Genomic DNA, 24,282 nt, shown 5'->3' on the forward strand with positions numbered 1-24,282 from the left:
TAAATGGCAAAATAGCTTTCCTTTACAAAAAAGCTAGCTAGAATTGTTCTCAGCAGCTTCCATATGCAACATTTTCAACATTTCAACATTTCACAGGTGGAGCTGTGAAATCAGTACAGGGGAAGCAACCATCACTCTTCATGCCTTTGATTTTGAAGTCATCTCTGGTTTGACATGCGTAATATAAAGTAAACCCCTGAATAAATCTACTGAGTGATAATGTATAGGATGACTAAAACACAAATTGTTAGGTTGACTCCACAATCTTATATGTCAACAAGATTAAAGAAGGTCAATCCCTCTTCAGGAATTGACCCAATCAGCAAGGGTTGTGTTCAAACCCTGGCTTTGCTCCTTAGAAACTGTATAATTAGGGTGAAGCAACTAAATATCCTAGGTTCCATCAATACATCTGTGAGATGGGGATAATAATAGTTGCCATTACATAAAGTCATTCTGGAGTTCAGCTAAGAGTATATACATTTATAATGTACGTCAAGCACTTAATTCATTAGCTGTGATAGGTACTATATAAATGAAAATTCTTACTGTTATGATGTTAAATGGTGTCAGAAAAAGAACTCATGCTAGTGAAATGGATTTTCAGTTAGGTTCTGCCTTAGGTTCGATTCCCTGAGACACAGACCATGAGATAGAGGTTTGCATGCAGAAAGTTTATCAGTGAGTTGCTTGGGGTTAACTCCTGGGGGTGGGGGGAGCACAGGAAGACTGATCAGGTAAAGTCAGGCTCTGATGCAGTCCCAGTAAAGACTTCAGCTGACCTCATGGGGACCTCTGGAACTGGTATGACCATTCAGTGAGGTCCCCATTGAGGCATGCAGGCTGGGCCTTTGTACCCCTGCACAAGCCAGGTTTGAAGGTGGGCTGTCCCCTAGGAAGGTCTGCTCTCGGTTCTCTGATGCTGAGGGCAAGTCAGAGACAGATTAAACTGAGAGCTTTCAGCTACCCAAACTCTTGAAGTTGGGGGAATGATTGCCACATCCTGAAGAGGGATTGGGTTGTACACCGCAGTGCCCACTATGAGTTCCTAGCTATATATTTACAATAATTGTGTATGACACATTGCTGTATTTTATTATTTCTTCTAGACACTATGTTCCTTGTGTGTAAGAGCTTTGTATATCCTGACTGCCTGGACCAAAGGATGAACTCAGTCAATAAAAGGTAATTAATTAATAAGTTAATTAATTAATTAAAATATATCCTCAGACATGCAGAAATTACTGATATTTTTATATTGTATCAATTTTCCTTTATAATTTAACTAGAACACAAAATACAGTGAGAAAAACAGCATTGTAGTATCACTTATTTGGATATAGTAATAAAATGGTAAAAGATAAACTATGAGCCTCCCAAAACAATTCATTATCAAATTTGGTAATTTTGCCCCATTTGTAATATTATTTACTAAGATCTTTATCTTCTGAATCAATGGTTAGGCAGAGAGATGGATGAAATAGTAACATGACATTGTAAAATGTTCATTGTAGAATCCAGGAGATGCCCTTATAGATGATTAATATATTATTCTTTCATCTTCTTCACATTTGAAAATTTTCATAATAGAATTTTTGGGAAAAATTCCTATTTTCATTAAGTTGGCTATGTGTTTATGAAAATACTGAACTGGGACAGTCCTTAAGTGAAATAAGAGACAGAGAGCTAATGTGAGTCAAGCATTTTGACATGCAGAGAGCTGTAAGGGGTTGTTCAATAGCAACGTCTCGGGTCCAACAAATAAATAATCTGTTTCTATTAGTTATTCCTTTTGGGAGTCGTAGATGAAGAAGCATCTTGTAACATTTACAGGCATATTATGGAAAAGAACATATCTCCTGTTGAGAACAAAAATTTTAAGACTGAATGAAGATTTATAAAGAGACTTAAAGAGAATTGACTCTAACTTGACCATTTTAAGTGTAGAAACTGAGATCTGGAAGTTGGGGCAAATTGTTCAAAATCAACTCTGTGTTTATTAGTTGGTGTCAGAGAGAGACAAGACCTTTCTCCCAGAAACACTCCTTCCTCCCACTTCCCCCTCACCAACACACAAACAAGTATCAAAATGCCACAAACTATCATAAATTCTTTATTTGAGGCAGTATCAGCAATTAATGGAGTGCCATGTACAGTTTCCCTAACTGATATGCCACTGTACTGACCTATCATAGTTACTTACATTAAAAATTTTCTAGGAAGAAAAAGGCTGACAAATATTTGTTGAGTGAATTAATCAGTGAGTATGCAAATCATTGAATGAATAGTTGGTTATTTATTAAGCCTTTATCAATCTGGGTCAAGTTGGTTACAAGTTTAACTAATGAGTCACATAGAAATGAGGAAATAGGCTCTGGGACAGGCACATTGTATAAGGAAGAGGAAAAGAAAGGGTTAGGTGAAAGTTTAGAGTGAGTGAAGCCTGGATGGAGACAGCCAACAGAAAGTTTGAGAAGTGTGGGCAGTAATGGTAGGGACTATGGCAACGATGAGAGAAAGTTATAAGGCCGCTGGGGCCAAAGACAAGGAAATGGAGAAGGACTTATCTGCTTTATCTGTGTATTTTCCAGGAGTCTGACTGTGTTTCAGAATGCACTATCTGGTTGAGAGTGCACAGGGAAATGGTGAGCCTCTGCTGGGCATAGAATCCAGTTCTAGAATAGGTTGCTTTGCGTCACTTATTCTACTCCTAACAGCCAAGTGGTTTGTTTTTGCCATTGCCTTAGATTAGTGGTCTTCAATTTTTATTTTTTCAGTTGTGAAGTCCTTTCTTCATATGACATCTGACCTGTAAATTCTGCATGTAAAAGACACAATTGGGGTGGTTCTTCTTGGGGTAGAACAAGCTAGAGCTGGACTTAGACCAGAGTTCCCTACCCCAACCATGCCCATTCTTGAAGAACTCTGAGGAACCCAGGGACTCTAAAGAACATAGTTAGAAAAACACTAAAAAAAAAAAAAAAAGGAAACACATCATGGTTATCTGAGGCCAGAAGAAAAGCAACTAGAATGTTATTTAGGAACCTTGAACTCTCTAAATATGAAAATGTTATCTGCTGGAATATTCTTATTCTTTCAGAACAGGTGGAATGTGACTGATAAGCTTAAATAGGTTTTGTTTCCTACCAAAACAATGAGGCCAAACTGATATTGAAAATATATTCAGATAGGTCCCAATGTCTGATCTGATGTGGGAATAAGCATTCCTTACATCACAGAGGTGAACAGAGCATTTTCTATACCCCCTCAGACTACTGACCTCAAAGCTTCATTTTTGTCTTTTCAGAGTCAGCTATCATTGTTCATATTTTCTATTTATGAGTTAAATGAGAAGTTCCAAACCATGAGATGTCACATTAGTGCTCTCCTTAACCCTGTGTCTTTCAATGTACATCCTATCCTCTTTTGAAAACCCATTAGTAAATGTCCTGCTTCATTTGTCTTGTATTGGTGTGAGACGTTCTCTCCCTTTTTTGTTACATTTCAACTCCTTCCTACAACTTCAAGAAAACATATAGACTACAATGTTAAACAATGACTATAATATCCATCCTTCAAAAATCACTTACTGAAAGAAATATAAAGTTCTTTCTTTTCTTTTCATTGTTTGTATAACTGATAGATTTCTTGGTGGGGTAAATCAATTGCTAATTACCTAAGTTTATTTTTTATTGTTGAATTGTTGTTGAGATGTCTGCTGCATGCTTGGTATTGCTAAATTGTTCACCTTACTCTTGAAGCTGTACCAAATTCTTCACGTGACTCTTGTGGCATCCTCACATTATTATAATGGCTGATTCCCCCTAAAAGGAGAGATACAGAGGGGAGGAGAGGGAGAGAGAGAGAGAGGGAGAGAGAAGGAGAGAGAGATTGAGAGAGGGAGAGAAAGGAAGAGAGAGAGGGAAAAAAAGAAGAGAGAGAAAGAAAGGGAAGGAAGGAAGGAAGGAAGGAAGGAAGGAAGGAAGGAAGGAAGGAAGGAAGGAAGGAAGGAAGGAAGGAAGGAAGGAAGGAAGGAAGGAAGGAAGGAAGGGAAGAAGGAAGAGAGGGAGGGAGGGAGGGAAAAAAAGAAGGAAAGAAAGAGAGAGAGAACTGGCTGGAAGCTGGTTCTGGGTTGCACATACACCAAGGAAAGCAATGCTATAAAAATTCCTCATATCCTGAGAGGTTAACAGTGTCAGTTCAGAAAGTATTTTTAGATGATTTTATTCATCTCTAAAGTAAGAACTGTTTTATTGGTAATAGAATTCATTTCAAGAGTTTCTAACAGAAAAATGTTACCACTAATTGAAATACAGTTGGAAGAGGAAGCAATTTAATGAGCAGTTATACCGTATGCTCAGAGAAAGTATTGAAGATTGGAAATCCATAGTTGTATAAGATGGAAAATCTAACTGTGCTTGAGATATTAGATTGAAAAGCAGTACAGGAGGTCTTAAATCTTGTGAACACTGTTGTTAGTACTGTGCTAGCTAAAGAATATGCAACATGGCACAGAGCTATATTTAGTGTGTATTTGATACATTTAATTTTGTTTTCAAATCAGCTGTTGCCATATGTTGTGGACTTTTATTGTTTGGGGGATCTTAATATCTAAGCCACTTGTATTACACAAATTGAAATAATAAGACCCTTAATTCCTTTTAGGAATTATCCATAATTTTCATTATGTGCAGTTTTATTAGGAATAGAAGCCAAGATGTTTTGCCACTCACTAACCGAAGGGTAGATCCATGAATATTAATAGAATATGACAATTTGGCTTTCCCTCAACTTTTAACTTTCACAAGGGTTATACAAAACCAGAATAAAATGTTTGGAGCAGATCTATTCCAATGGCAGCCCTGGCAAGGCTGTGTATAATGGTTTCAATATGTGTGCAAATCCTTTGACAATCCTTCCTTCAAAAGATGTAACCTCATTCTTTTCTCTTTGAATTTGGGCCAGTCTTAGTGACTTGCTTCTAAAGAATAGACTGTGTAGTTTCTATGTAACTCCCAAAGCTAGGTCATAAAAAGAACATAACTTCCACCTGATTTGTTTTCTCTCTTTTTCTCTCTCTCATTTCTTTTCTTCTCTCATCTCTCCTTCTGAGGAGCATCAGCCACAATGATGTAAGAACACACAAGCAGATCTGGATGAGTCCAATGTGAGGAGAAACTGAGGCTCTTGCTAAAATCCAGCACTAGCTTAACAGCCATGCGAGTGAACTCACTTGTAACTGGGTCCTTGAGCCCTGGTTAATCCTTCACATGACTGCAGTGTGGCCAACACTTTGATGGAAAACTCATGAGAGACCCTGAGCCAGAAGCAGCCACGATGCTCCCAAATTATTAATCACTGAAACTGTGAGAAATAATGGTGTTTGTTGTGATTTTAAGCTACTAAGTTTAGGGGGGAATCTGTTAACTAGCAATAGATAATCTATTAATAATCAAGTTGTGGATCAATTCATGCTACCAAGACTTTCTGAAGCCTCTGGGGCTCTTTTCATTTCTTCAATCTCCTTTATTCTCCTCTTTGATTCTGTAAACTGCTCTTCCTTTAACTCCATTCTGCTAAAGTCAGTTTTAACTGCTTGCTATTTAAGAAGCCAACTCTAAAAGAGTGGTAATGATTTTAACCTAAATGAAAATAAGGAAAATAATGTGGTTTTCATTTGTTTGGTTTGGTCTGAGAAATATTAATTCAATGTGTTGGTCTACTATGAATTTTATTTTATTTTTTAAAATCAGAATTTTATGTATGCACACATTTCACATGTAGGCAGCCAAAAGATTGCATTTCATCTACTAGCATTGTACAAGTCAAGTGTGATTTTCCAATAATACATACTCTCTTGAATATTCTAAGGTTATGTAGCAACTCTTAGCACATTATCATTTATAAAGAATTATGTAATCATCAGCTATAAAGAACGCAAGTGTAAGCTTGTAAAATGAAACTAAATGTTGGGTAATTAAGAAATATATTCATTGCAGATTTAATTGTTGAATAGTTATGTTGATTTATCCCACCCAAGTGTATATTTCAGATTTATAACTTTGTATGTCCTGAACTTTAGTGTGTTACCCTCTTGAGTCTGTGATGCTATCTTCTTTCTTCGCCTATTTGTGTAAACTGGAGGAAAATTCAAGGAAAAAATAAAAATTCACATACAATGAAAATGCATGCCCACATTTTAAATCAATGATTTTGTTCAGTATGTTAAAGACAGTAATGTGAAAGAGGAGCTTTAACTATGTCCAACACAATAAAATTTTGTTTAGTATGTTAATCATTTTAAATAGTTAATAACTCAATAAGATATAGATGTCTACTTTTCAGAAAAATCTACAAATAATTTTTTTAGCAGCATTTTGTGCTTGTATACAAATAATTTTTTAAAAAAAGAAAAAGATATTTCCATGTGAGTTAAGAGAGACAACTTCAATGAATTTGACTACTCCCTCCATTTTAAAATTAGGGAATAATGGGTTGCCAATTTCCTTCTGATATACAATACAGCCATGTATTGGCCATTTTGATAGACAAGTAAAAGAATTGGTAAATTGATAGAATTTTATTAACTTTTAAACTCCGATTTTATAGCATATGTAAGAAATAAAAATCAACTTTAAGATACATTCCAAAATATAACCTATTTTTAGAACTTTTTTATCACAAAATAAAATAACATAAATGTCATTATTCTAATTTTAATGTTGATTCCAAGAGAATTATTTAACAGAATCTAAGGGATCAATTGGAATTTTGTATATAGAAGGAATGTGTTCCATAGCCATGATTTTCTAGAGCTTATCTGGACATTAAAGGGGAGTTCATCAGAGATCCCCAGGATAGGAAATCCTTTGCAAAGTTCCCACTATGATGTTGACAAAGCAACATTGCTTGTAATACCAGTTTTTCTTCTTTTAGAATTGAAATTCTAAAGGATTTCAATTAAAGAAAGGGTGCTTTGGAAACAAAAAAGTAAAACCACTCACATAGCTGGCTTTAATAGTATGTATGGACAATATAAAAGCAAATCAAAATTCCAACCTCTGCTTATGCTATTTTATAAGTCAGATGTATCTGGAGAATGAACCTGCTAACAGGCCTCTTTCAGAAATGTTTGCACTTTATATGGTTTTGAATACCTCAAACTGGACACTAGCTCAGTTTGCCATTTTCAGGCAAGCTAAAGTGAACCTATCTTGAAATACATACTTTTCAGCATATTACATATATACATATATGTTTTTCAACAGTATGCAAAGATTTTAGACCTTCTATTTAATCTTACCTTTTGGATTTTTGGTACTTTGATTTATATATGGTTCAGAACAATATACCTCAAAGTATAGGTCCGTCGCATGCTGAGTACTCAGAAGTGAAGGAGATTGGGAGGCCTCAGAAGCAAGGTCTTTCTGACCCTCTCTTACCTTCCTCGCCTCTCCCCCCATCATTCCTCATGTGAGTCAAAGAAACTAGAAGTTCTCTTTCCCAAAGCAAGCCATAAAGCCGAGGAAGGTCTCTGATCTTTTCTCCTTTCCCCTGAAGGTCCTCATGTGACCAACATCCTGCCCTATACTGAGAGAAGGGGGGAGAAATGTCTTACAGGGATACAGAGAAGAATCCGAACAAATAGGACTTGCTGGGTTGCCCCCTCAGTTCTATTACCATTAGTTCACACCCTTTTTGTCCAATCATGTTTCTCTACAACTATCCACTTCTCTCATCCAACTTAACAGAAAAACACAGTTTTCTCTGTCTCTTCAGGGATCATTATTTCTGAAGGCTCCTATGTCATGTGAAACTTTGTTAAGTAAATCTGTTATGTTTTTCTCTTGCTAACCTGTCTCTCATTATAGGAGAGTTGGCTATGATCCTTGTGATAGGTTGGAAAGAGATAATACTTTTTATCTCCCCTACAGTCTCATGTAGTTAAGAGTAAAATGAGAAATAGATACTTTAGCTATACTTCTTTGTAATATTTTTCAATGATTCTGCTATAGGTTATAATGTATATATTTTTTAATATTCTACATAGTTAACATGGTACTACTTCACATAAAATGTTAAAATTTTGCAAAACTATGGTTCTACTTACCCCATCTTTTGTGATATTGTGTGTTTGTACATGTGTGTATTATATCCATATACATTATAAGGCCCATAATTCTCTTTCATCTTTACTTTAAAGAATTGTATGACTTTAAAGAAATAAAAGAAGACAAATATGTAGTCTTTCATTTTGCTCACATATTTGACATTTCTGCTTTATTTTTTCTTCCTATAGCTCTGAATTTCCATCTGTTGTACTTTTCTTTCAGCATGAGGAGCTTCTTTTAGCATTTTCCATAGTGCAGGTCTGTTACCAATGGATTCTTTAATTTTCATTTATCTGAAAATATCTTTGTTTCACCTTAATTTTTGAAGAATGTTTCAGCTGGATATAGAATTTTTAACTGATAGTTTTTTTTCAGCACTTAAGGATGTCATCCCATTGACTTTTTTACTCCATTGTTTCTGATGAGAAATAAGCTGTCATACATCTGTTGTTCCCCTGCACATAATGTGTCATTATTTTTTGGTTGCTTTCAAAATTTCCTCTTTATCTATGGGTTTTATCAGTTTGGTTATAATATATTTGGATGTGGTTATCTTTGCATTTATCATGTTTGATGTTCTCTTAGTTTTTTGGCTAAGTTGATGTTTTTGACCAAATTCAGGAAAATTTTGGCCATTATTTTAAAATATTATTTACTGTCTTATGCATATTATCTCTCTCCCCCTTTCTCTTTTCCCTTCTCTCCTCTCCTTCTAAGACTCCAATTATGTATGTGTTGTAACTTTTAGTGTTTTCCCACAGGTCCTGCACTGTTCATTTTTTTCTATTTTATTTTCTCTATATTCTGCAAATTGCAGAGTTGCATATTACTCTGTCATTGAGCTCAATAACTTTTCTTTATGTTGTGAATCTATGATTAAATCTATCAAGTGAATTTTTTTCAAATATTGTACTTTTCTGTAATTTCCATTTGGTTCATATCTGTAATTTCCATTGGGAGATACTCCATCTGTTTACTCATCATGATCCTATTGTCCTTTAAAATATTTTAAAAAGCTGCTTTAAAGTCCTTGTCTGCTAATTCCAACATCTGTATATTTGGTATGATTTATATAAACTCTGTTTTCTCTCAATTTAAAGTAACTTTTTCCTGATTTTTTTCTCTTATGTCTAGTAACTTTTGCTTTTATGTTAGAAATAATAAATCATAAATTATAGGACATATAGATTGTTCTTTCTTCCTTAAATAATGCTTACTTTTTTATGTCTTTTATGCTAAATCATTGGTTTATACTTTTGTTTTTGTCAGGGCTTTATTTATGTTTTCTTTTTAGTTTTTGAGTTCTTCCTAGGGCATCCCCTTACTCTAGGACATGGCCCTTACTCTTAAGATATCATTTCTCTGAATCTCAACTGAATAACCAGTGAGGTCACTACACTTCGGCTGGCTGGAACTCCAGTTCCAGCACTGTATTTCCCCTGGTATTGCTGTTCAGCTCTCAGCCCTGAGAATACAATCTTTGCTAGGCTTTGTGAAGTGTCACTCTGCACTTATGCAGCCTAGCCCTTGGCCAAGGACTCAGTCAATCTCCATACATACTGTTGGGGCCCCTTTCAGCGTAGCTTCCTCTTCTCATGTAACATGTCTGCCTTGCAAATTTCAGATGTTTCGGCAGCCTGGGTCACCAATCTCTTCCTCTTCAGATCACTGAAAACACCAATCCTGTTAGCTCTACTTTCCTGCTGGTGAGAAAGCTGAGATGTCATTAGGGTGATCACAGAACTCACTTCTTGTACTGCTTTTCTTTCTTGTCTAGCCTATTGATCAATTCCTGTGAAAAAATAGTTTTTCCTAGTTTATAGTTTTTTTTGGTAGGAGGGCCTATCTGGTACCAGTTACACTGTCATAGTTAAAAGTTGAAGTCACTTCCAAATATGATGAAACAGTTTTCTGTAACATTTCTGTACTTTCTTAACAGTAAAATCAGATAGCATGTTAAGATATTTTAAATAACCCCCCAAAGAAACAAACAGAAACCTGATAACCCCCAATACACACACATTTGTCATATATATTATCAAAACAGAGAATTCTATTTTTTTGTATAACATGGATTAACTCTATTTTAATTAAAACATTAACATACTTGTGTTTCACAATTTGATTGGTGCCAAGATTTTGTATTTATACTCATGCAAAGATAGAAATATATCATATAAACTTCATATATTTATATTCATGAGCTATATTAAGCATTATGTTTTAAAATAGTATATCTTTCTTTAAGGAAGAAAAACTCCATTATTTTGATATTTCAGCAAATCACCTCAAAATAGTTTAAAAATTATGTCTAATTCAGATAACAACCTTTGTTTCATAAAGACAGGGTTCAACTAACCAAACCAATTTTCACCAGGACCTTTGCTTTCAGTGGAATGAAATTCAACAAATGACTTTGTTATTAATATTTATGTGTTTATGTACTAGAATAACAATCTACTGAAAATTTAAAACTATACTAAAAAAGCAGAATGTGGCATCTCAGATATTAAACCTAAAATTTAAGTAAAACTATCACCTGAAAAAGGTTTAAAAGTATTTACAATATATTTTACAGATTGTAGCTAAGAGCTTTACACAATTCATCTTACAGATATAGACACATTAATGAATTAAGTATATTAATTTTCCTCTAGCATTTAAAATTTATTATTGACTTGGTTTGGCAGTGAGAAGTTAAAAGGGGTTCAAGGTCCAAGTGAAATGGTTTTTAAGTGCATTGGGAATGATGAGTTATGTTCATTTTAGCATCACCAAGTTTTTTTTAAAGGCTCCATGTTGTCAATGTTAAAGTTTTCAAATCAGAACATCCTTTGATAAATGCCTCGGTGAAACAAGCAATCAAAAAAAAGCCTAGGACAGGCATTTAATAAACAAGGAAATACATTAGGCAATAAACTCGTGAAAAGTGCAATATTTTAAATATCTCCATCAATAATTAGGGACATGTGAAATAAAACCACAATGAGATCTTACCTACCCAACACATTGGCAAAATTTTTTTAAATGTAGGCAAGGATGTAAAGCAATAGAAAACTTTCATATACTACTTTCTTTGGTGAGTTGGTACAATCACTTGTACCAACTTGAAAAACAATTGGACATTTTTTAGTAAAGTTGACTGTATATATACAATACAACCTTGCAAATCCACTCAAAGTATACACTCTCAGATGAGTGGTGGGTTATTAACATCATGACGTGTAAACAAGAATAGTGATAACAGCATTGTTTGCAATAGACAAAAATTAGAACAAATTCAATATCCATCCAAAGGATAATTAATAAGGAAATTGTATTATATGTATACATTGGACTGATGTACTAAAAAGCAAAAAAATTTAACTACAACTACTCAAAAGAACATGGATGAATGTCTCAAGAATAATATTGAGTGAAAGAAACAATGTTAAAATAACACATATTGTGTTGTTCATACAAAACTCCAATAAGACAAACCAAACTACATTGTTTAGGGATGCATGCATCAGTGGAAAACTATAGAAAAAAGCAAAGCAGTATTGTAGAAATCAGGAGAGTGATTATTACCGAAAGTGAGGACAGAGAATGGGAGAGTGGTATGCTCAGGCCTCTGGGTAGATGGCTGTGTTTTATTTCATAATCAAAATGGTGTTTACAAGAGTGTTTGCTTAGTAACAATTCACTATACATTTATGTGCTGGATCATTTTCTGTAAATATGTTACTTTCATAATAAAAATGTTTTAAATATATCTACAAGAGTCAATATAAATTATTAGAAACAGAGAAAAAAGGAGAGAATGGATAAAAAAGCATTAAAATGTATTATGATGCTTTTGTCTATGAGAAGAGTACAACCTAATGCAAAATAATTGAAACAATAACTTTTATTATTTTATGAAGCAAGAAATCTGGAAATATGATGGTTCCAGGTTAGATTAATGTAAGAGCCCAACAATGTCATCAAGGACTCAATTTTCTTTACTGTATTTTTCATTGTATTATATTATCTAGTTGTTATGGTATGGTTGTCACAAATGCAGAACAGTGCCTATTTTTATTAATGAAATGAACCGTTTCCACATGTCCATACACACACACACACACACATACACGCACACTCTCACACACATATTTTTCCTCTTGACTCATTGACTGAACTGTATCCTATCTCCATGCTTCTAATGCAGGAAAGAGGCCACCATGATTGACATAGACCAATTATATTTTATCCTGTGTGGGATTTTGGCCTCCTCTCTCCTCTGAAACATAGTTTGAGAAGGAGTGCCCATAATGGAACAAAATCCAGGTTCAGTTAGATAGCATGAAGGAGTATGAATAGTATCTGTTACAAATTTTAAAATACAGACAATTTCCTTGAAAAGCTTGAGGGCTTTAGATGAATGCACTTTTAGAGTACCAATTAACATTGCCCAAAATGGTCCCTACCCAACCATTTTCTCAATACTTTTTTTGATTTTAAAAATTAAATTGCCATCAGGTAAATACCACATTACTCAAAGAAGAAACACAATCAGGTTATATCAGAATCTGAAAGCTAGAAATGATGGAAGAACCTCTACAGAATGTCAAGGGGAAAATACTCTTTATGTTTAGTTATATATATATATATATACACCTGATTAGTCCATTGTTTATGGTCAGAGCCAACAAAAAGATACTGACATGCAAATATTACCACCCCAAGAATCTTGATGAAAATAAAAATTGCTTGAAAAAGGTTGTCCCTGACTTTCTAGCCATGAAGGAAGGAATCAAACAAAAAATGTAACTGGGAAGGAGTTGTATTCAAAATGGCATTGGGTAATGAAACCTAAAATTTAGACCCTGCACCTACCTTATAGGGTTATTTTTGTATTAAGGGGAAAAAATACATATAAAATACTCAGTGCATTTACAGAAGCAGGAGAGTGACTTCATACCTATTAGTTATTTCAATAATTGTTATTAGTATTTCCTGCCCCAATCATAGAATCAGTCATTTCTCCAATAAACCCTGGTTCTATTTATGAGAAAATGGTATTAGAAACCAACATCTGAGTGCTAAGTGTGTTCGTTGCTCCTGTGTTGTCTTTGCTTCTAGGCTCCCCCAGTTGATAGAGCAAGAAGATATATACCTGTATACTAACAGATATATACTGACGATACAGATATATATCTGTACACTAACGTGTATATATTAATATTTCTACAAGTATTTCTATATAAGATCATCTGTATATATAATAAGCTAAGCATGAGTTTTTACTGATGTCTCAAACTCTAATCCATTACCTCATGGATCATTCTGCCTCCTCTCTTTGCTTATCTGCGATCTTCCACGCCAATAGTGAGATTCCTGTTTCCCACGACCTGCCAATCTAATATTTACTTAACTGTTTAATTCCAGTGTATGTGTATGGCAGCACCAAAATTGTTAACCCGTGTCCCATTAATTCAATTTCTAAACCTGATACAGATGTTAGATATACTTCTTGGAAGGGCACGTACAGAACTCAAAAAGGAGTAATAACATATCCAAATCTCACATTTCTCTATTTTTTTGTTGTTTTTATTTAGGATAATTTGGAGGAAAGCAGGTAATAAAGGTATGCAAAATTATTATCTCTCACAAGTAGTTTATTACAGATGTTTAATTCCTGATCAAGATAATGAAATATAGGTTAAAATGTCATTTAATAACATAGAATAAAAACTGGCCATTACAACTTCCAAATAATTAGAGGAAAAGGAGGGGAAATACTTAATCCTTCTAGTGAGAAATATTAAATAGAAATTTAAAAAATGAAAACAAGATTTAAATTCTAAAACTGTCTTTTGTACCAGGTACCATATTAATATGTAAGATTTCAATTAAAACGCCCAAATGATTACTTGTTTAGCAATCTACAGCTATAATTTTGAAGTTCATCTAGATAAAAATCTCATTATAATTGTGAATATAAAAAGTGTGTGGCATTTTAGAATATGCTAGTTGTAAAGAATTTCCATCATAATCTATGTAAGAGTTTATACAATCTGGGATTTTGGCTCTAAATCCCCAGCAAGCAGGGAGGGCTGTGTCTTGTTCATCTTTGTGATAACAATTTCTCGTACACAGGGAGTAGTCAATGAATATTAAATTGAAGATGAACTTCTTTCACTTCTAATTTAAGAAGAGGTGAATGATTTAATTTTAACTTTGTATAAAATCAAGAGAATTGTCCCATGGATGCACACGCAGGCACACACACACACACACACACACACACACACACACACACACAGTATAGTTTAGAATCACTGCAGACTTGTGATGGAATCTACTCCTAAGGTTCTTTAAATTAGTGTATACCATACAGGTATTTGTGTGTTGGTTTTACAGAGCATTAAATACTTCACAAAGAGACTCGACTTGTTTGTAGGCAGATGTCTGAAAATCTGAGGAGAAAGGAAAAAAGATACTTAAAATTGAAGCATCAGGATTTGAATATAGTGTTTTATGCTGAAATTAAAACACCTCTGTAATTATAACAGAAATCAGTTACACTACTGGTGTAAAATTTATAGAAATTTTATGAACATTTTTAGATATATCTTTTTGTGTTAATTGAAGTTGACTTAATTTCATCATTTTCTTATAAGCTAAAAAGAATAGAAATAAGATCTTTTGGGGGGCTGACTAAATCATTGGATGTTTTTACACATACACATATTTTAATATGTTGCAACATCCGCAACTTGGGATATTATGTGCATATGTTACACTAATAATTTAATTAATTAATTAATAATATACAAATAAATCGTGAGTTTACATTTGAATATTTCTCTTCCAAAACAACTATTCAATTTAGCTGAATTCATTAAGAAAAGAACATTTATGGATACAAAATTTGATGAGTGAATTATGTTAGACACATAGCATATTCCTCCACAAATACTGATTTTCTCAGGTAGATTCACATTTTCCCCTGTCACTGTTATTACTTTCCTGAAAACTCAGCCTTTAAGAAATAATTTGAAATGGGAGGGAAGATGTGTTTTTCAAGTGAGCAGTTTGAACTAGATCTTATGATTTTTTTTCAAGGAAATTTCAATCTTTGGGGGATTAGTAGCTCAGCCCCTTTCTGAGATTGTACAGTCTAATACTATGGTCAGTGAATAAACTTTGGCAACATATATTAAATTATTTTTTGAAAGCATTTCTTGGATAATCATACTAACTGACACCCTAAAAAGTGATATCAATAGGGGAAAAGGATAATCATGAGTTACTCACAGGTGGTGGATTGATTTTATGATCATTAAGGCAAGCAGGTGTGAGTTGATGCAGAGAGTAAGGAGGGAAGTAGTGGAAAACATCTTTATGGCATTCTAGTAAACCACAAACCACTCCACTTTTACTTCCATGATTGATGATGCCACTGAAAATCCTCCATAGGATGACTGTACTTTCTTGAAGCTCATACTAGAGACCATTCATTATGCTGTATATTTTCTACCCTGACCTGATATTGATGTACACTGTATTTAATGAATCATATTTATCACACTCTGCTTCAGCACAGGATATACTGTGTATCTTATCTTACACTCATGGTCCAAGTGGGAAATGGAGCAAGTGAGGTCTGGACATAGCATCTGACTAGAGGGCAGGTTAGGAAATGCCAGACAGGAAGGAAGAAGAGATAGAAAACTTGAGCTGGAATCTCTAGCTGCGGCTACACAGAGCATTCCAAACAGTGGTGAAAATGAACAGTGGGCTCTTGTCATTTGAATGGTGGCACAATGACAATGTCTGGAAAACCAGATTCTCCCAGCTTTCAGATTATCACGTGAATCAGTTTTCCACTAATGTTCGGAACAATTTCCCAAAGTGTTGAATCCATCTGCATATACCCAGGGTCAAACATTCCGACCAAAATAAAAGCAAAGTGTTTAAATAGATATTTTAAAGGAAATGACATATGAAAAGTGAGGAGAAGAAACTATTCTATGCACATTTCTAACATAGTGCTTTTCCTTAAAAGAAAGCAAATAATTTGACTTATATACAGTGTTTAACCACATATAGTTATATTATACATTTTCCTTAGTGCCTTGCTGAAGTTTTCAATATTTTGGGCACATGATGGTTGGGCAGGACAAGCCATGCCAGGCCACAGCCATCCCAATAAACACTGGTGTGAAGGCTCACTTAAGGTAGGGAAAGTTACTTGAGGACACATCATGGGAGGCAGCCAGAAGGAGTAAACTATTCCAAATACAACAAATTTATTGTACAAACTGAAGTATAAACATGAAACTATTATATTTCTCTTAAACCACTATCTCAATTGCATTATGTCAAGTCTCTCTTCCACATCAGGTTAGAAGACCCCTTAACAAGACCTTGGCAGGTTTCATAACTTCTGGGTTACTTTCAATTATTCACTTTCAGCTATTAAAAATCCATCAATTTCAAATTTCCAGTTTGTCTCCAATTCAGAGCTCTCTTTCTCTGATCACAGGCCAGTCTTGCGCCTAAGGAGCCTTAACTAGGAGGGGGACATGGCCCATTCTCATTCCTCTTTTCAAACCAGCAACAAGCATCCAAGGGGAACCCAGGTTTTGTTTTGAGATACCATATTTCCTTCCATTTTTAAGGCATAACTCCCTTCTTCTCTGGTCGAGGGCTGGCTGAGGGGGACTGAGAAGGGGGCTCATAGAGGAGGAAGAACAAATTCTCCCTATTTTACTGCCCTGTTGTGAGTTTGTCATGACTTCTCTGGCTAATATGGGCCAGTTGTCCATACATTCTTATGCCAGGCATCCAAATGCTGGCTCTCTTGGGTGACAAGGTTTTAAGGACACTGTGGAGTCTGCCTTCCTTTCAGTTCTCTGACATGACTTGACTTGGTCCAAGCCTCCTCAGTGCCCCCACTGTCCCACCCCATAGGACACCCCATAGCTGCTTTATGCTAAGGTTCCCTTTCTCAAGATTGAGCATTCTCAAGTAGGGGTTTTAGCCACTCAGCTCATGCCTGGTGGCCAAAATGGGAAATTCACCTACTGAAGTGGCGAAAGTCAGGAATCAGCTCAGATACCATGAAATCCTTTTTATTATTTTTGTGTGATATCCCACCTCTCCTAAATTTCTGAGTTCCATTGCTTTCAACAGCTAGCAACCTTGTCTTTTCTTTGAAGAAATGCCCTCGAGCTACTGGAGCTTACAAAAATTCCAAAAATTGTATTTCCCCTGGGAGGCTGTTTACCAATAAACTGTTCAGCAAGGAATATGAGTGCTCAGCTCTCTTCATTCAGTTTGGGGCAATTTAGAGGCTTAACTTAAACTTCAGAGCTTTCCTGCAGAATCAGGCCAAGCCCTGACTTTCACACCCTTGTTCAGCTTCTTCTGTTTCCCTGTTCTGCTTCCTGCCCCTCCTCCCAATTTCCTTCCTGGTTTCTCCTGGGAGCTTTCTTTTTTATTTATTTATTTATTTATTTATTTATTTATTTATTTTTATTTTAGCGTATTATGGGGGTACAAGTGTTAAGGTTATGTATATTGCCCATGCCCCACCCTCCTCGAGTCAGAGCTTTAATAAATCACTTGAATCCTTGCTCAGGTTTGTTCCTTTGGAATCTGACCCAAGAAACCTACCCCTGATATGCAGCTGGGAAAAGCATGGAGCTCTGTCACGTTGCTCCCCTTTTATCCTGCCACTTTTTTCCCAATTTTCTTTTGGATTAATTTCAAAGTACTGAGTAGCTATTAAGTTTCCTTTCCTTCCTTCCCTCCTTCCTCCTCTCTTCTGCCCTTTCTTCCTCCTTCTCTTTCTTCCTCTTCCCTTCCCTCCTTCCTTTCTTCCTTCATTTCTCCTTGTCTTTCTTTTTCTTTCCTATTCTATCTCCTTTCTAGAATGAGCACTGTGCTACCAGATTTCTAGTCTGTTCTCTTATATAGCACTCATGAAATTTTGGAGGGGAAGCTAAACTGCTTCTGAATTCTTTGATGAGCTGATTTTTTTTTTTTTAAATAATCAGGCTTCTCCTTTCATTACTTAAAATGGTAATGCTATTGGTGCTGAGAACAGATTGACATTTTTTATGAAGGAGAAACTGAGTAGAAAAGAGGTTTCTTGAAGGCCCACTTACTCTGGATACCACTGACAAGGCTTCTTTGAGGACCTGAACTTCAAGTTTCCAAATCTACCTAAAATAAAGTTCAAAGCCAGAATTAATTCTTAGAGCAAGCAGTGGAGGCCAAGGCAGTGCCATCATCTTCTTCCCTTGGCAAAGGATCATCAATTCCTCCAGTACAGAGAGTGCCAGGCACAAGATGGTTCAACTTATGCTTTTCCAATTTTATGATGGTGTGTAAGCAATATGCAGTCAGTAGAAGCAGTAGGATACTTCCTTGCGATGCTGGGTGGTGGTAGTAGCCACATGATCATTAGGGTAAACAACCAATGCCCTGCAGTGCACTGTGTTGCCAGACAATTTTGCCCAACTGTAGGCAAACGTAAGTGTGCTGAGCATGTTTAAAGTAGGCTAGGCTAAGCTATGATGTTTGGAAGTTTATGTGTATTAAATGCATTTTCAACTTATATTTTCAACTTATGATGGCTTTATTGGGACATAACCCCATCATAAATCTAGGAACATCTGTATTTAATAATGTCTAAAGATCCGGAAAGTGCAAGAGAAAGAAAGGGAAGGGGAACGCCTACAAATAAAATGGTAAAGTATGAATGGGTAATTTTTATGTGTTTTCTATAGTTTGAGTCTAATGACACCTCAGGAAGATGAAACAAGAAACCTGTACAACAGTTGGGTAATTAAAACGGCACATTGGCAAGAGATGGTTTCCCTAGTCTCTGATACATAGTGTTTATGAATGAAAGCATCAGCATCCCAGTGGCTCTCCTTTTGAACTGGCTCATCCATTACTGGGGTAATGATTTTCCGTCTGGGCAACAGCAAAGCCAAAGGCCTATTACACAGGCAACATAAAGTTAAAAAGACATTATGAATAAAACGTTGGCTCATGCCGGCTTTTGCCAAGCCTTCTCCAGAGAAGATTGCCTGATACCGACACTTGTTTATTACACTTAATAATGTTTACATAATTCTTCCTTGAGCTCATTAGAGCTGTCAGATCAGAAGTAAATGTGTTCCCCCCTCTGTTTATCTCTAAAAGACTTCGCAGTCAATAAAGCAAGATGAATGACATCCAGGGCTCAGAAAACGTACTCTTGAGCTTTGCAAACACTGCCAAGTTAAACCGTCGGCCCGGGTGGGCTCCTGGGTCTCAGGACCGAGGGAACATGTATCTGATCAACCACTTCGTTCTCTTAGCAGTGCTTCTCCAACTTTAATGTGCTTGGAATCACATCAAAGAACTGGTTAAAATACACATTGCTAGGCCCTATCCCCAGAGATTCCCATTCAATAGATCTAGGGTGGGGCCCAGAAATGTGCATTTCTAGCAAACTCGCTGGTGATGTTGATGCTGCAGGTGCATGGACCACGCTCAGAGTAGCACTATCCTAGAGGTCATTCCCAACTGTTTGTTGGCCATTTCGGACATCCTGGCTGGTCTATGGCATGCATGAGCAGCAGTGGTGACGGCGACAGGGGCCAGAGCAGCAGTCTGGGCAGCGGCAGCAGCGGCAGCAGCAGCGGCGGCGGCGGACGCTGTGGCCGCCGGCTCCGCAGCAGCTCACGCGGAAACCCCCTTGGGCGGTCGCTGGTGGCTCGGTGCGGTTGCGGGCCAGCGTGGAGAGGCGGGGCCTGGCGCCCGGGGGCGGGGCCTGGCGCCCGGGGGCGGGGCGCAGCGCGCGGGGCTCCCGCTGTCTGCTCTCCGCGGCGGCGGCAGGGGCTGAGGGCACAGCCAGCGGGCGGCGCGCCGCGGACTCCCAGGCAGCCCGCCGAAAGGTAAAGCCAGGAGAGCGCGCTGGCGGGTCTTCCTGCCGAGTGACTGCTGTCCAAGCCCTGAGCGTCTCTGGAGCCCCAAGATGCTTCTGGGCGCCCAGGGCATTTACATTGCATCCAGGGACCGGCTGCTGAGAGGGGCTTTTGCGTGTGCCGCGGCGGGGCCCGGGGCTGGGGGTTTGGGGGTCTGGGCGGGAGCCCGCGACCGATCCCAGGACATCGGGACTCGTAGACAACTTTGCGCAGCGGTCGTCTTCCAAGTTCCCTTTATTGCTATTGTCTTAGCGTCTCCCGTCTGACAGTCTCCCCGGACTCCAGCTTTGTTCTCATCAGGCCAAGCCCGCCGTCCCCAAGGGCGTGAACCCGGGAGTCGCTGGCAAGTTGCACCTGCCAGAGGATCTGTCCGGGCTCCGGTCGCATCCCTGCCGGGTCCAGCGCTGTTCTGCGCACACTAGCGCTCGGACCGCGAGACCCGGGGTCCATGGGAACAGGCGTTCTCGCCCCATTGCCCTGTGGGGTCTAAGCTCGGGGCTGGGGCCTCGGACCTCCAGCTTGAGCGTGATTTGGGGCCGGAGAAAGGGCGAGAAAAAGTTTGGCGCATTGGCTGGGCCTAAGGAGCCGGCAGCGCCAGGCTCCACATGGTAGGAGTTGGAAAGAGTGCTCGGGGCTCGGCGCCGGGCAGAGGGACCGGGACAGGGACAGAACCCTGGAGGCTGAGGCTCCAAGCCGGGACTGTCAGTGGGGATGGGGTGCTTGTTGGTTGCGCGCGTTGGCCGGGGAAGGCTGTGTGTGATCGCGGAGAAAATAGGTGAAAAGGAAAGAAGAGGGAGGTACTAGGGTTATATATAATTGTAGTGTACCCAACGTGCACTTTCTCCGCTCTGGATATTTTGAAAAAGCTGTGCACAGGATGCCTCCTACCCGAACTCCGGGAGATGGGGGTCGGGGTGGGGACGAGGGATAAGTTTTAGCCAGTGCTAGAGCTGGCTTGGAAAGCGAACAGGTGACAGAAGATGTGTGTGTGTGTGTGTGTGTGTACACGCGCGCAGCGACTGGGATGCCGCTGGTACAGGACCGCCCGCCGTGCGTCCACCCCGCCCCCTTCCAGCGCTCCGAGCCGGCGTGAGTTTCCCTGCCACTGCCCGCCGGAGACTGGCAGGCGAGAGGCGAAGTGATGGTCAGGGAGCGGAGCAGACAAAAGGGTGCACTTGGACGACCCTCGGAGGGCCAGGCGTCTGGAGTGTGTGTGTGTGGCTGGAGAGGGTCCCTTTCCTGCCTGCTATGGAGAGAGCCCTGAGAGAAGAGGGTGGAGGTAGGAGAGGGAGAAAGACAAGTGAGGTGGGGCGGAGGAGAAGAAACTGAATCGGAGGGAGTAGAGAGCCCGAGATTTAAAACCATCTTGCCGGTTTGGCGGTAGAATTATAAGTCGATTTTTTAAAAGATGAGAAAGAGAAAGAGGAGGTGGAGAAGAAGCAGGAGGAGGAGGAGGAGGAGGAGGAAGGAGAATGGAAAAGAAGAAGGAGAAGGGAGAAGGAGGATCTCAAAACCCCAAAGCTAAAATTTTGGGGAATGGGGGCTCAATAAGTTTGATTGTTTAATAAAGGCATTTTATCGAGCGATGTTAAAGTAAGTCTGAAACCTTCTCCGAAATTTATTGCTGGTTTTAGATAGTCTCCTTTGACACATCTTTCCAGCACCTACTTGGGAAGTACCTTTTGACTGTCAGAAAGAAGTAAAAGGCATATATACACAAATAAAATGCAGCTAAATGAAGTTTAAATGAAGCTTTGAGCAGGATTAAATGGCTTGTGTAACTGCTGAATGTTGCTAAAGTACTGTCAGAGCTATAAAATAGCCAGACAAAAATAAAGGAAAAAATAATTGTAACAAGAAAATGAAGGCTTTACAAGAACTTCAGTAATGAACACATAACAATTGATGGTATGATGCAGTAATTATTTTCGTATTTACGCCATTAACGATTGTAATTTAACGTTAATGTCCTGGTATTTTATTCCTTCTCATTTGCAGACAAAAGCACATCTGAGACGCCATCAGGGAGTAATTTGGTAATATAAAGTCATGAATAGAAAACACTAAACCATGCTCAGAACTCTGACAACATAAAGCGTGAAACAAAATAACCTCATTTGCTGTTTATTATCTGTCTTTATAATTCTGTTTACCATCATTTGCATAAATGAATAGCTAAATTGTATAGTATATCCCTTTTTGGAAAAAAATACTTGATGCTTATAGATATACTAGGGGAAAAACTAGTAGGTAATATAGATATATATAGTAGGGGGAAAACTAGTAGGAAAAAAACTTTGTGGGATTAGAAGGAAGCTGTCTGCAAATAATCAGAATGCAAATTTAGCCTACTTTAGGCATTCTTATTTTATTTAATGTGGCTCAAGTAGCTTTTATCCTTATATATGTAATTAGTAGATGGATAGATCCTAAACTTCTTTTGTAGCTAATCTTAACCAAACCAAACCAAACCAAACTGAAGTACTACACATTATATCATGAAACAGTTTTGTTAACCTGAAAAGCTCTTTTTTTTTCCTATTCAAACTTTCAAAGGGTAAATATTCTGAAAGTGAGAAGGAAGGAGTTTGTTAGAGGAAGCTCAAAACAAAATTTGTTTCAGCAGAAACTTAAGTTATTAACATTTAAAGGAAAATAAACATCAGAGTTCCTACATTTTTAAATTGTGCATGACTTTAACCTTAGGATATTTGTTAAAACTGCTTTACTCATATGATAAAAGGAACAATTAAAAATTGTATTAAAAGGGCTTTGAAGTAACATGCCAGCAAAACAGCTGAGTGAAATGTGTGGTGGGTTGGGAGAAATCACTCAATCACATGAATGTTTAAAAAAATCCATTTACTAGTACCAGGCACACACAATATCCCAATGATTGAATGCACCTTTTCCTTTCCATACAAATATGCTGGTCTCATGTGGAACAGCACAATGAAATCAGGACTACCTGAGAATGGATTCCATGTGGGAATAAGGACCTTGTATTTTAAGTACAGAGAAAAATAAAAGAATAAGTGGCAAGTGACCTGTTCATTTCAGTAGACTGGGGATTATGTAAGATTGGGGCAAGTTCTTAACAGTTTGCTGTTTATAAAGTTGGGAAGTGGGAGATGAGAACAAAGAACAATTTGAATGCAGGTTTAATTATAATATTCACCCTTAAAGAAAATTACTGTGTTATCACTTTTATATTCTAAATATTTGAAAGGCTGACCAATTTCTCTATATTTCCATTGTTCTTTATAACATTGTTTTGTAGAGAAGTTCTAGATTTTTCTTTATTTTAAAAGCCCAAATCTTGCTTTTGGTTAATTCAATCTTTATTCATTTCTGCAACATACATTGATTTAAAGTGTCCATTACTAATGACCAGATATTATACCAGGTACTTAGGACCCAAGAATGAGTTAGAGTCAGGCTCTCTTCTTGGAAAGTGAGTCTCATAATATATACACGGATTATTTTTCAATTAAAAATAAAGTAATATTTTATAAATGAGGGGGACAGTTATGTGTGTAAATAAATGCAATAAAATGTAAGAATTGGCAGTCTGTCCTAGAACTTTGGAATGAAATAGACTGGGTTCAACTTTCAGTTCTGCTTCTTCTTAGCTCTGTGAACTCGATTCAGTTATTTAACCTCTCTGAGCCTAAGTTTTTCTCATCTGGTAAATGGTGGAAATAACACTTTCCTAAATCACACAGTTGTTATGAAGATTATATGACAAGATATGTTTTAATGTCTTCTACCTTAAAAACAAATTCTGGATCCTATACCTCTCAGCATCCCTCAGTTCATTTCTCTGCTCCATGCTCCATGTCATTGTCAAACTTCTGGTGAGGCTTGTCTGCATATGCTGTATCCACCCCCACTCTACCCTATTTTCTGTCCCACTCCAGTGTGGCTTCTGCCTCCACCACTTATGAAAACAACTTCTCTTGAGGTCAGCAATGACCACAGTGATTCTTACTGTGAATTCTTCACAGTGAATCAGATCCAGTGATTCTTGGAGCATTTGAAAGAGTCGACTGGTCCCTTTCTGTCACAGGTTATCTTCTGTTGGCATCTTTCAATGACTTCCATGGCTTCTGTGAGATTATACACCTGCAGTTTCCCTTGCTAGGCTTTTATTATTTCTCAGTTGGCTCCTCCTTCATGACCTCATCTCTAAACAAAGGTCAGATCTTCCCAACCTT

At 37.6% G+C, this 24,282-nt stretch overlaps 1 protein-coding gene across 2 annotated transcripts in view; it reads left to right on the forward strand.

The window, feature by feature from the left end:
• Positions 1–19,951: 19,951 nt before the first annotated feature.
• The window catches only part of RARB (retinoic acid receptor beta), a 702,725-nt gene continuing 698,394 nt past the window's right edge, over positions 19,952–24,282 (forward strand). The window contains exon 1 of one of the 2 annotated variants that reach the window (XM_076005783.1): positions 19,952–20,035. The gene's annotated coding sequence lies outside the window, so the exon portion shown is untranslated. The remainder of the gene's footprint in view (positions 20,036–24,282) is intronic. The other variant, XM_012786193.2, reaches the window with a different exon arrangement.

The sequence above is a fragment of the Microcebus murinus genome, chromosome 1 (assembly GCF_040939455.1).
Source record: "Microcebus murinus isolate Inina chromosome 1, M.murinus_Inina_mat1.0, whole genome shotgun sequence".
In the NCBI taxonomy this organism is placed as follows: Eukaryota; Metazoa; Chordata; class Mammalia; order Primates; family Cheirogaleidae; genus Microcebus; species Microcebus murinus.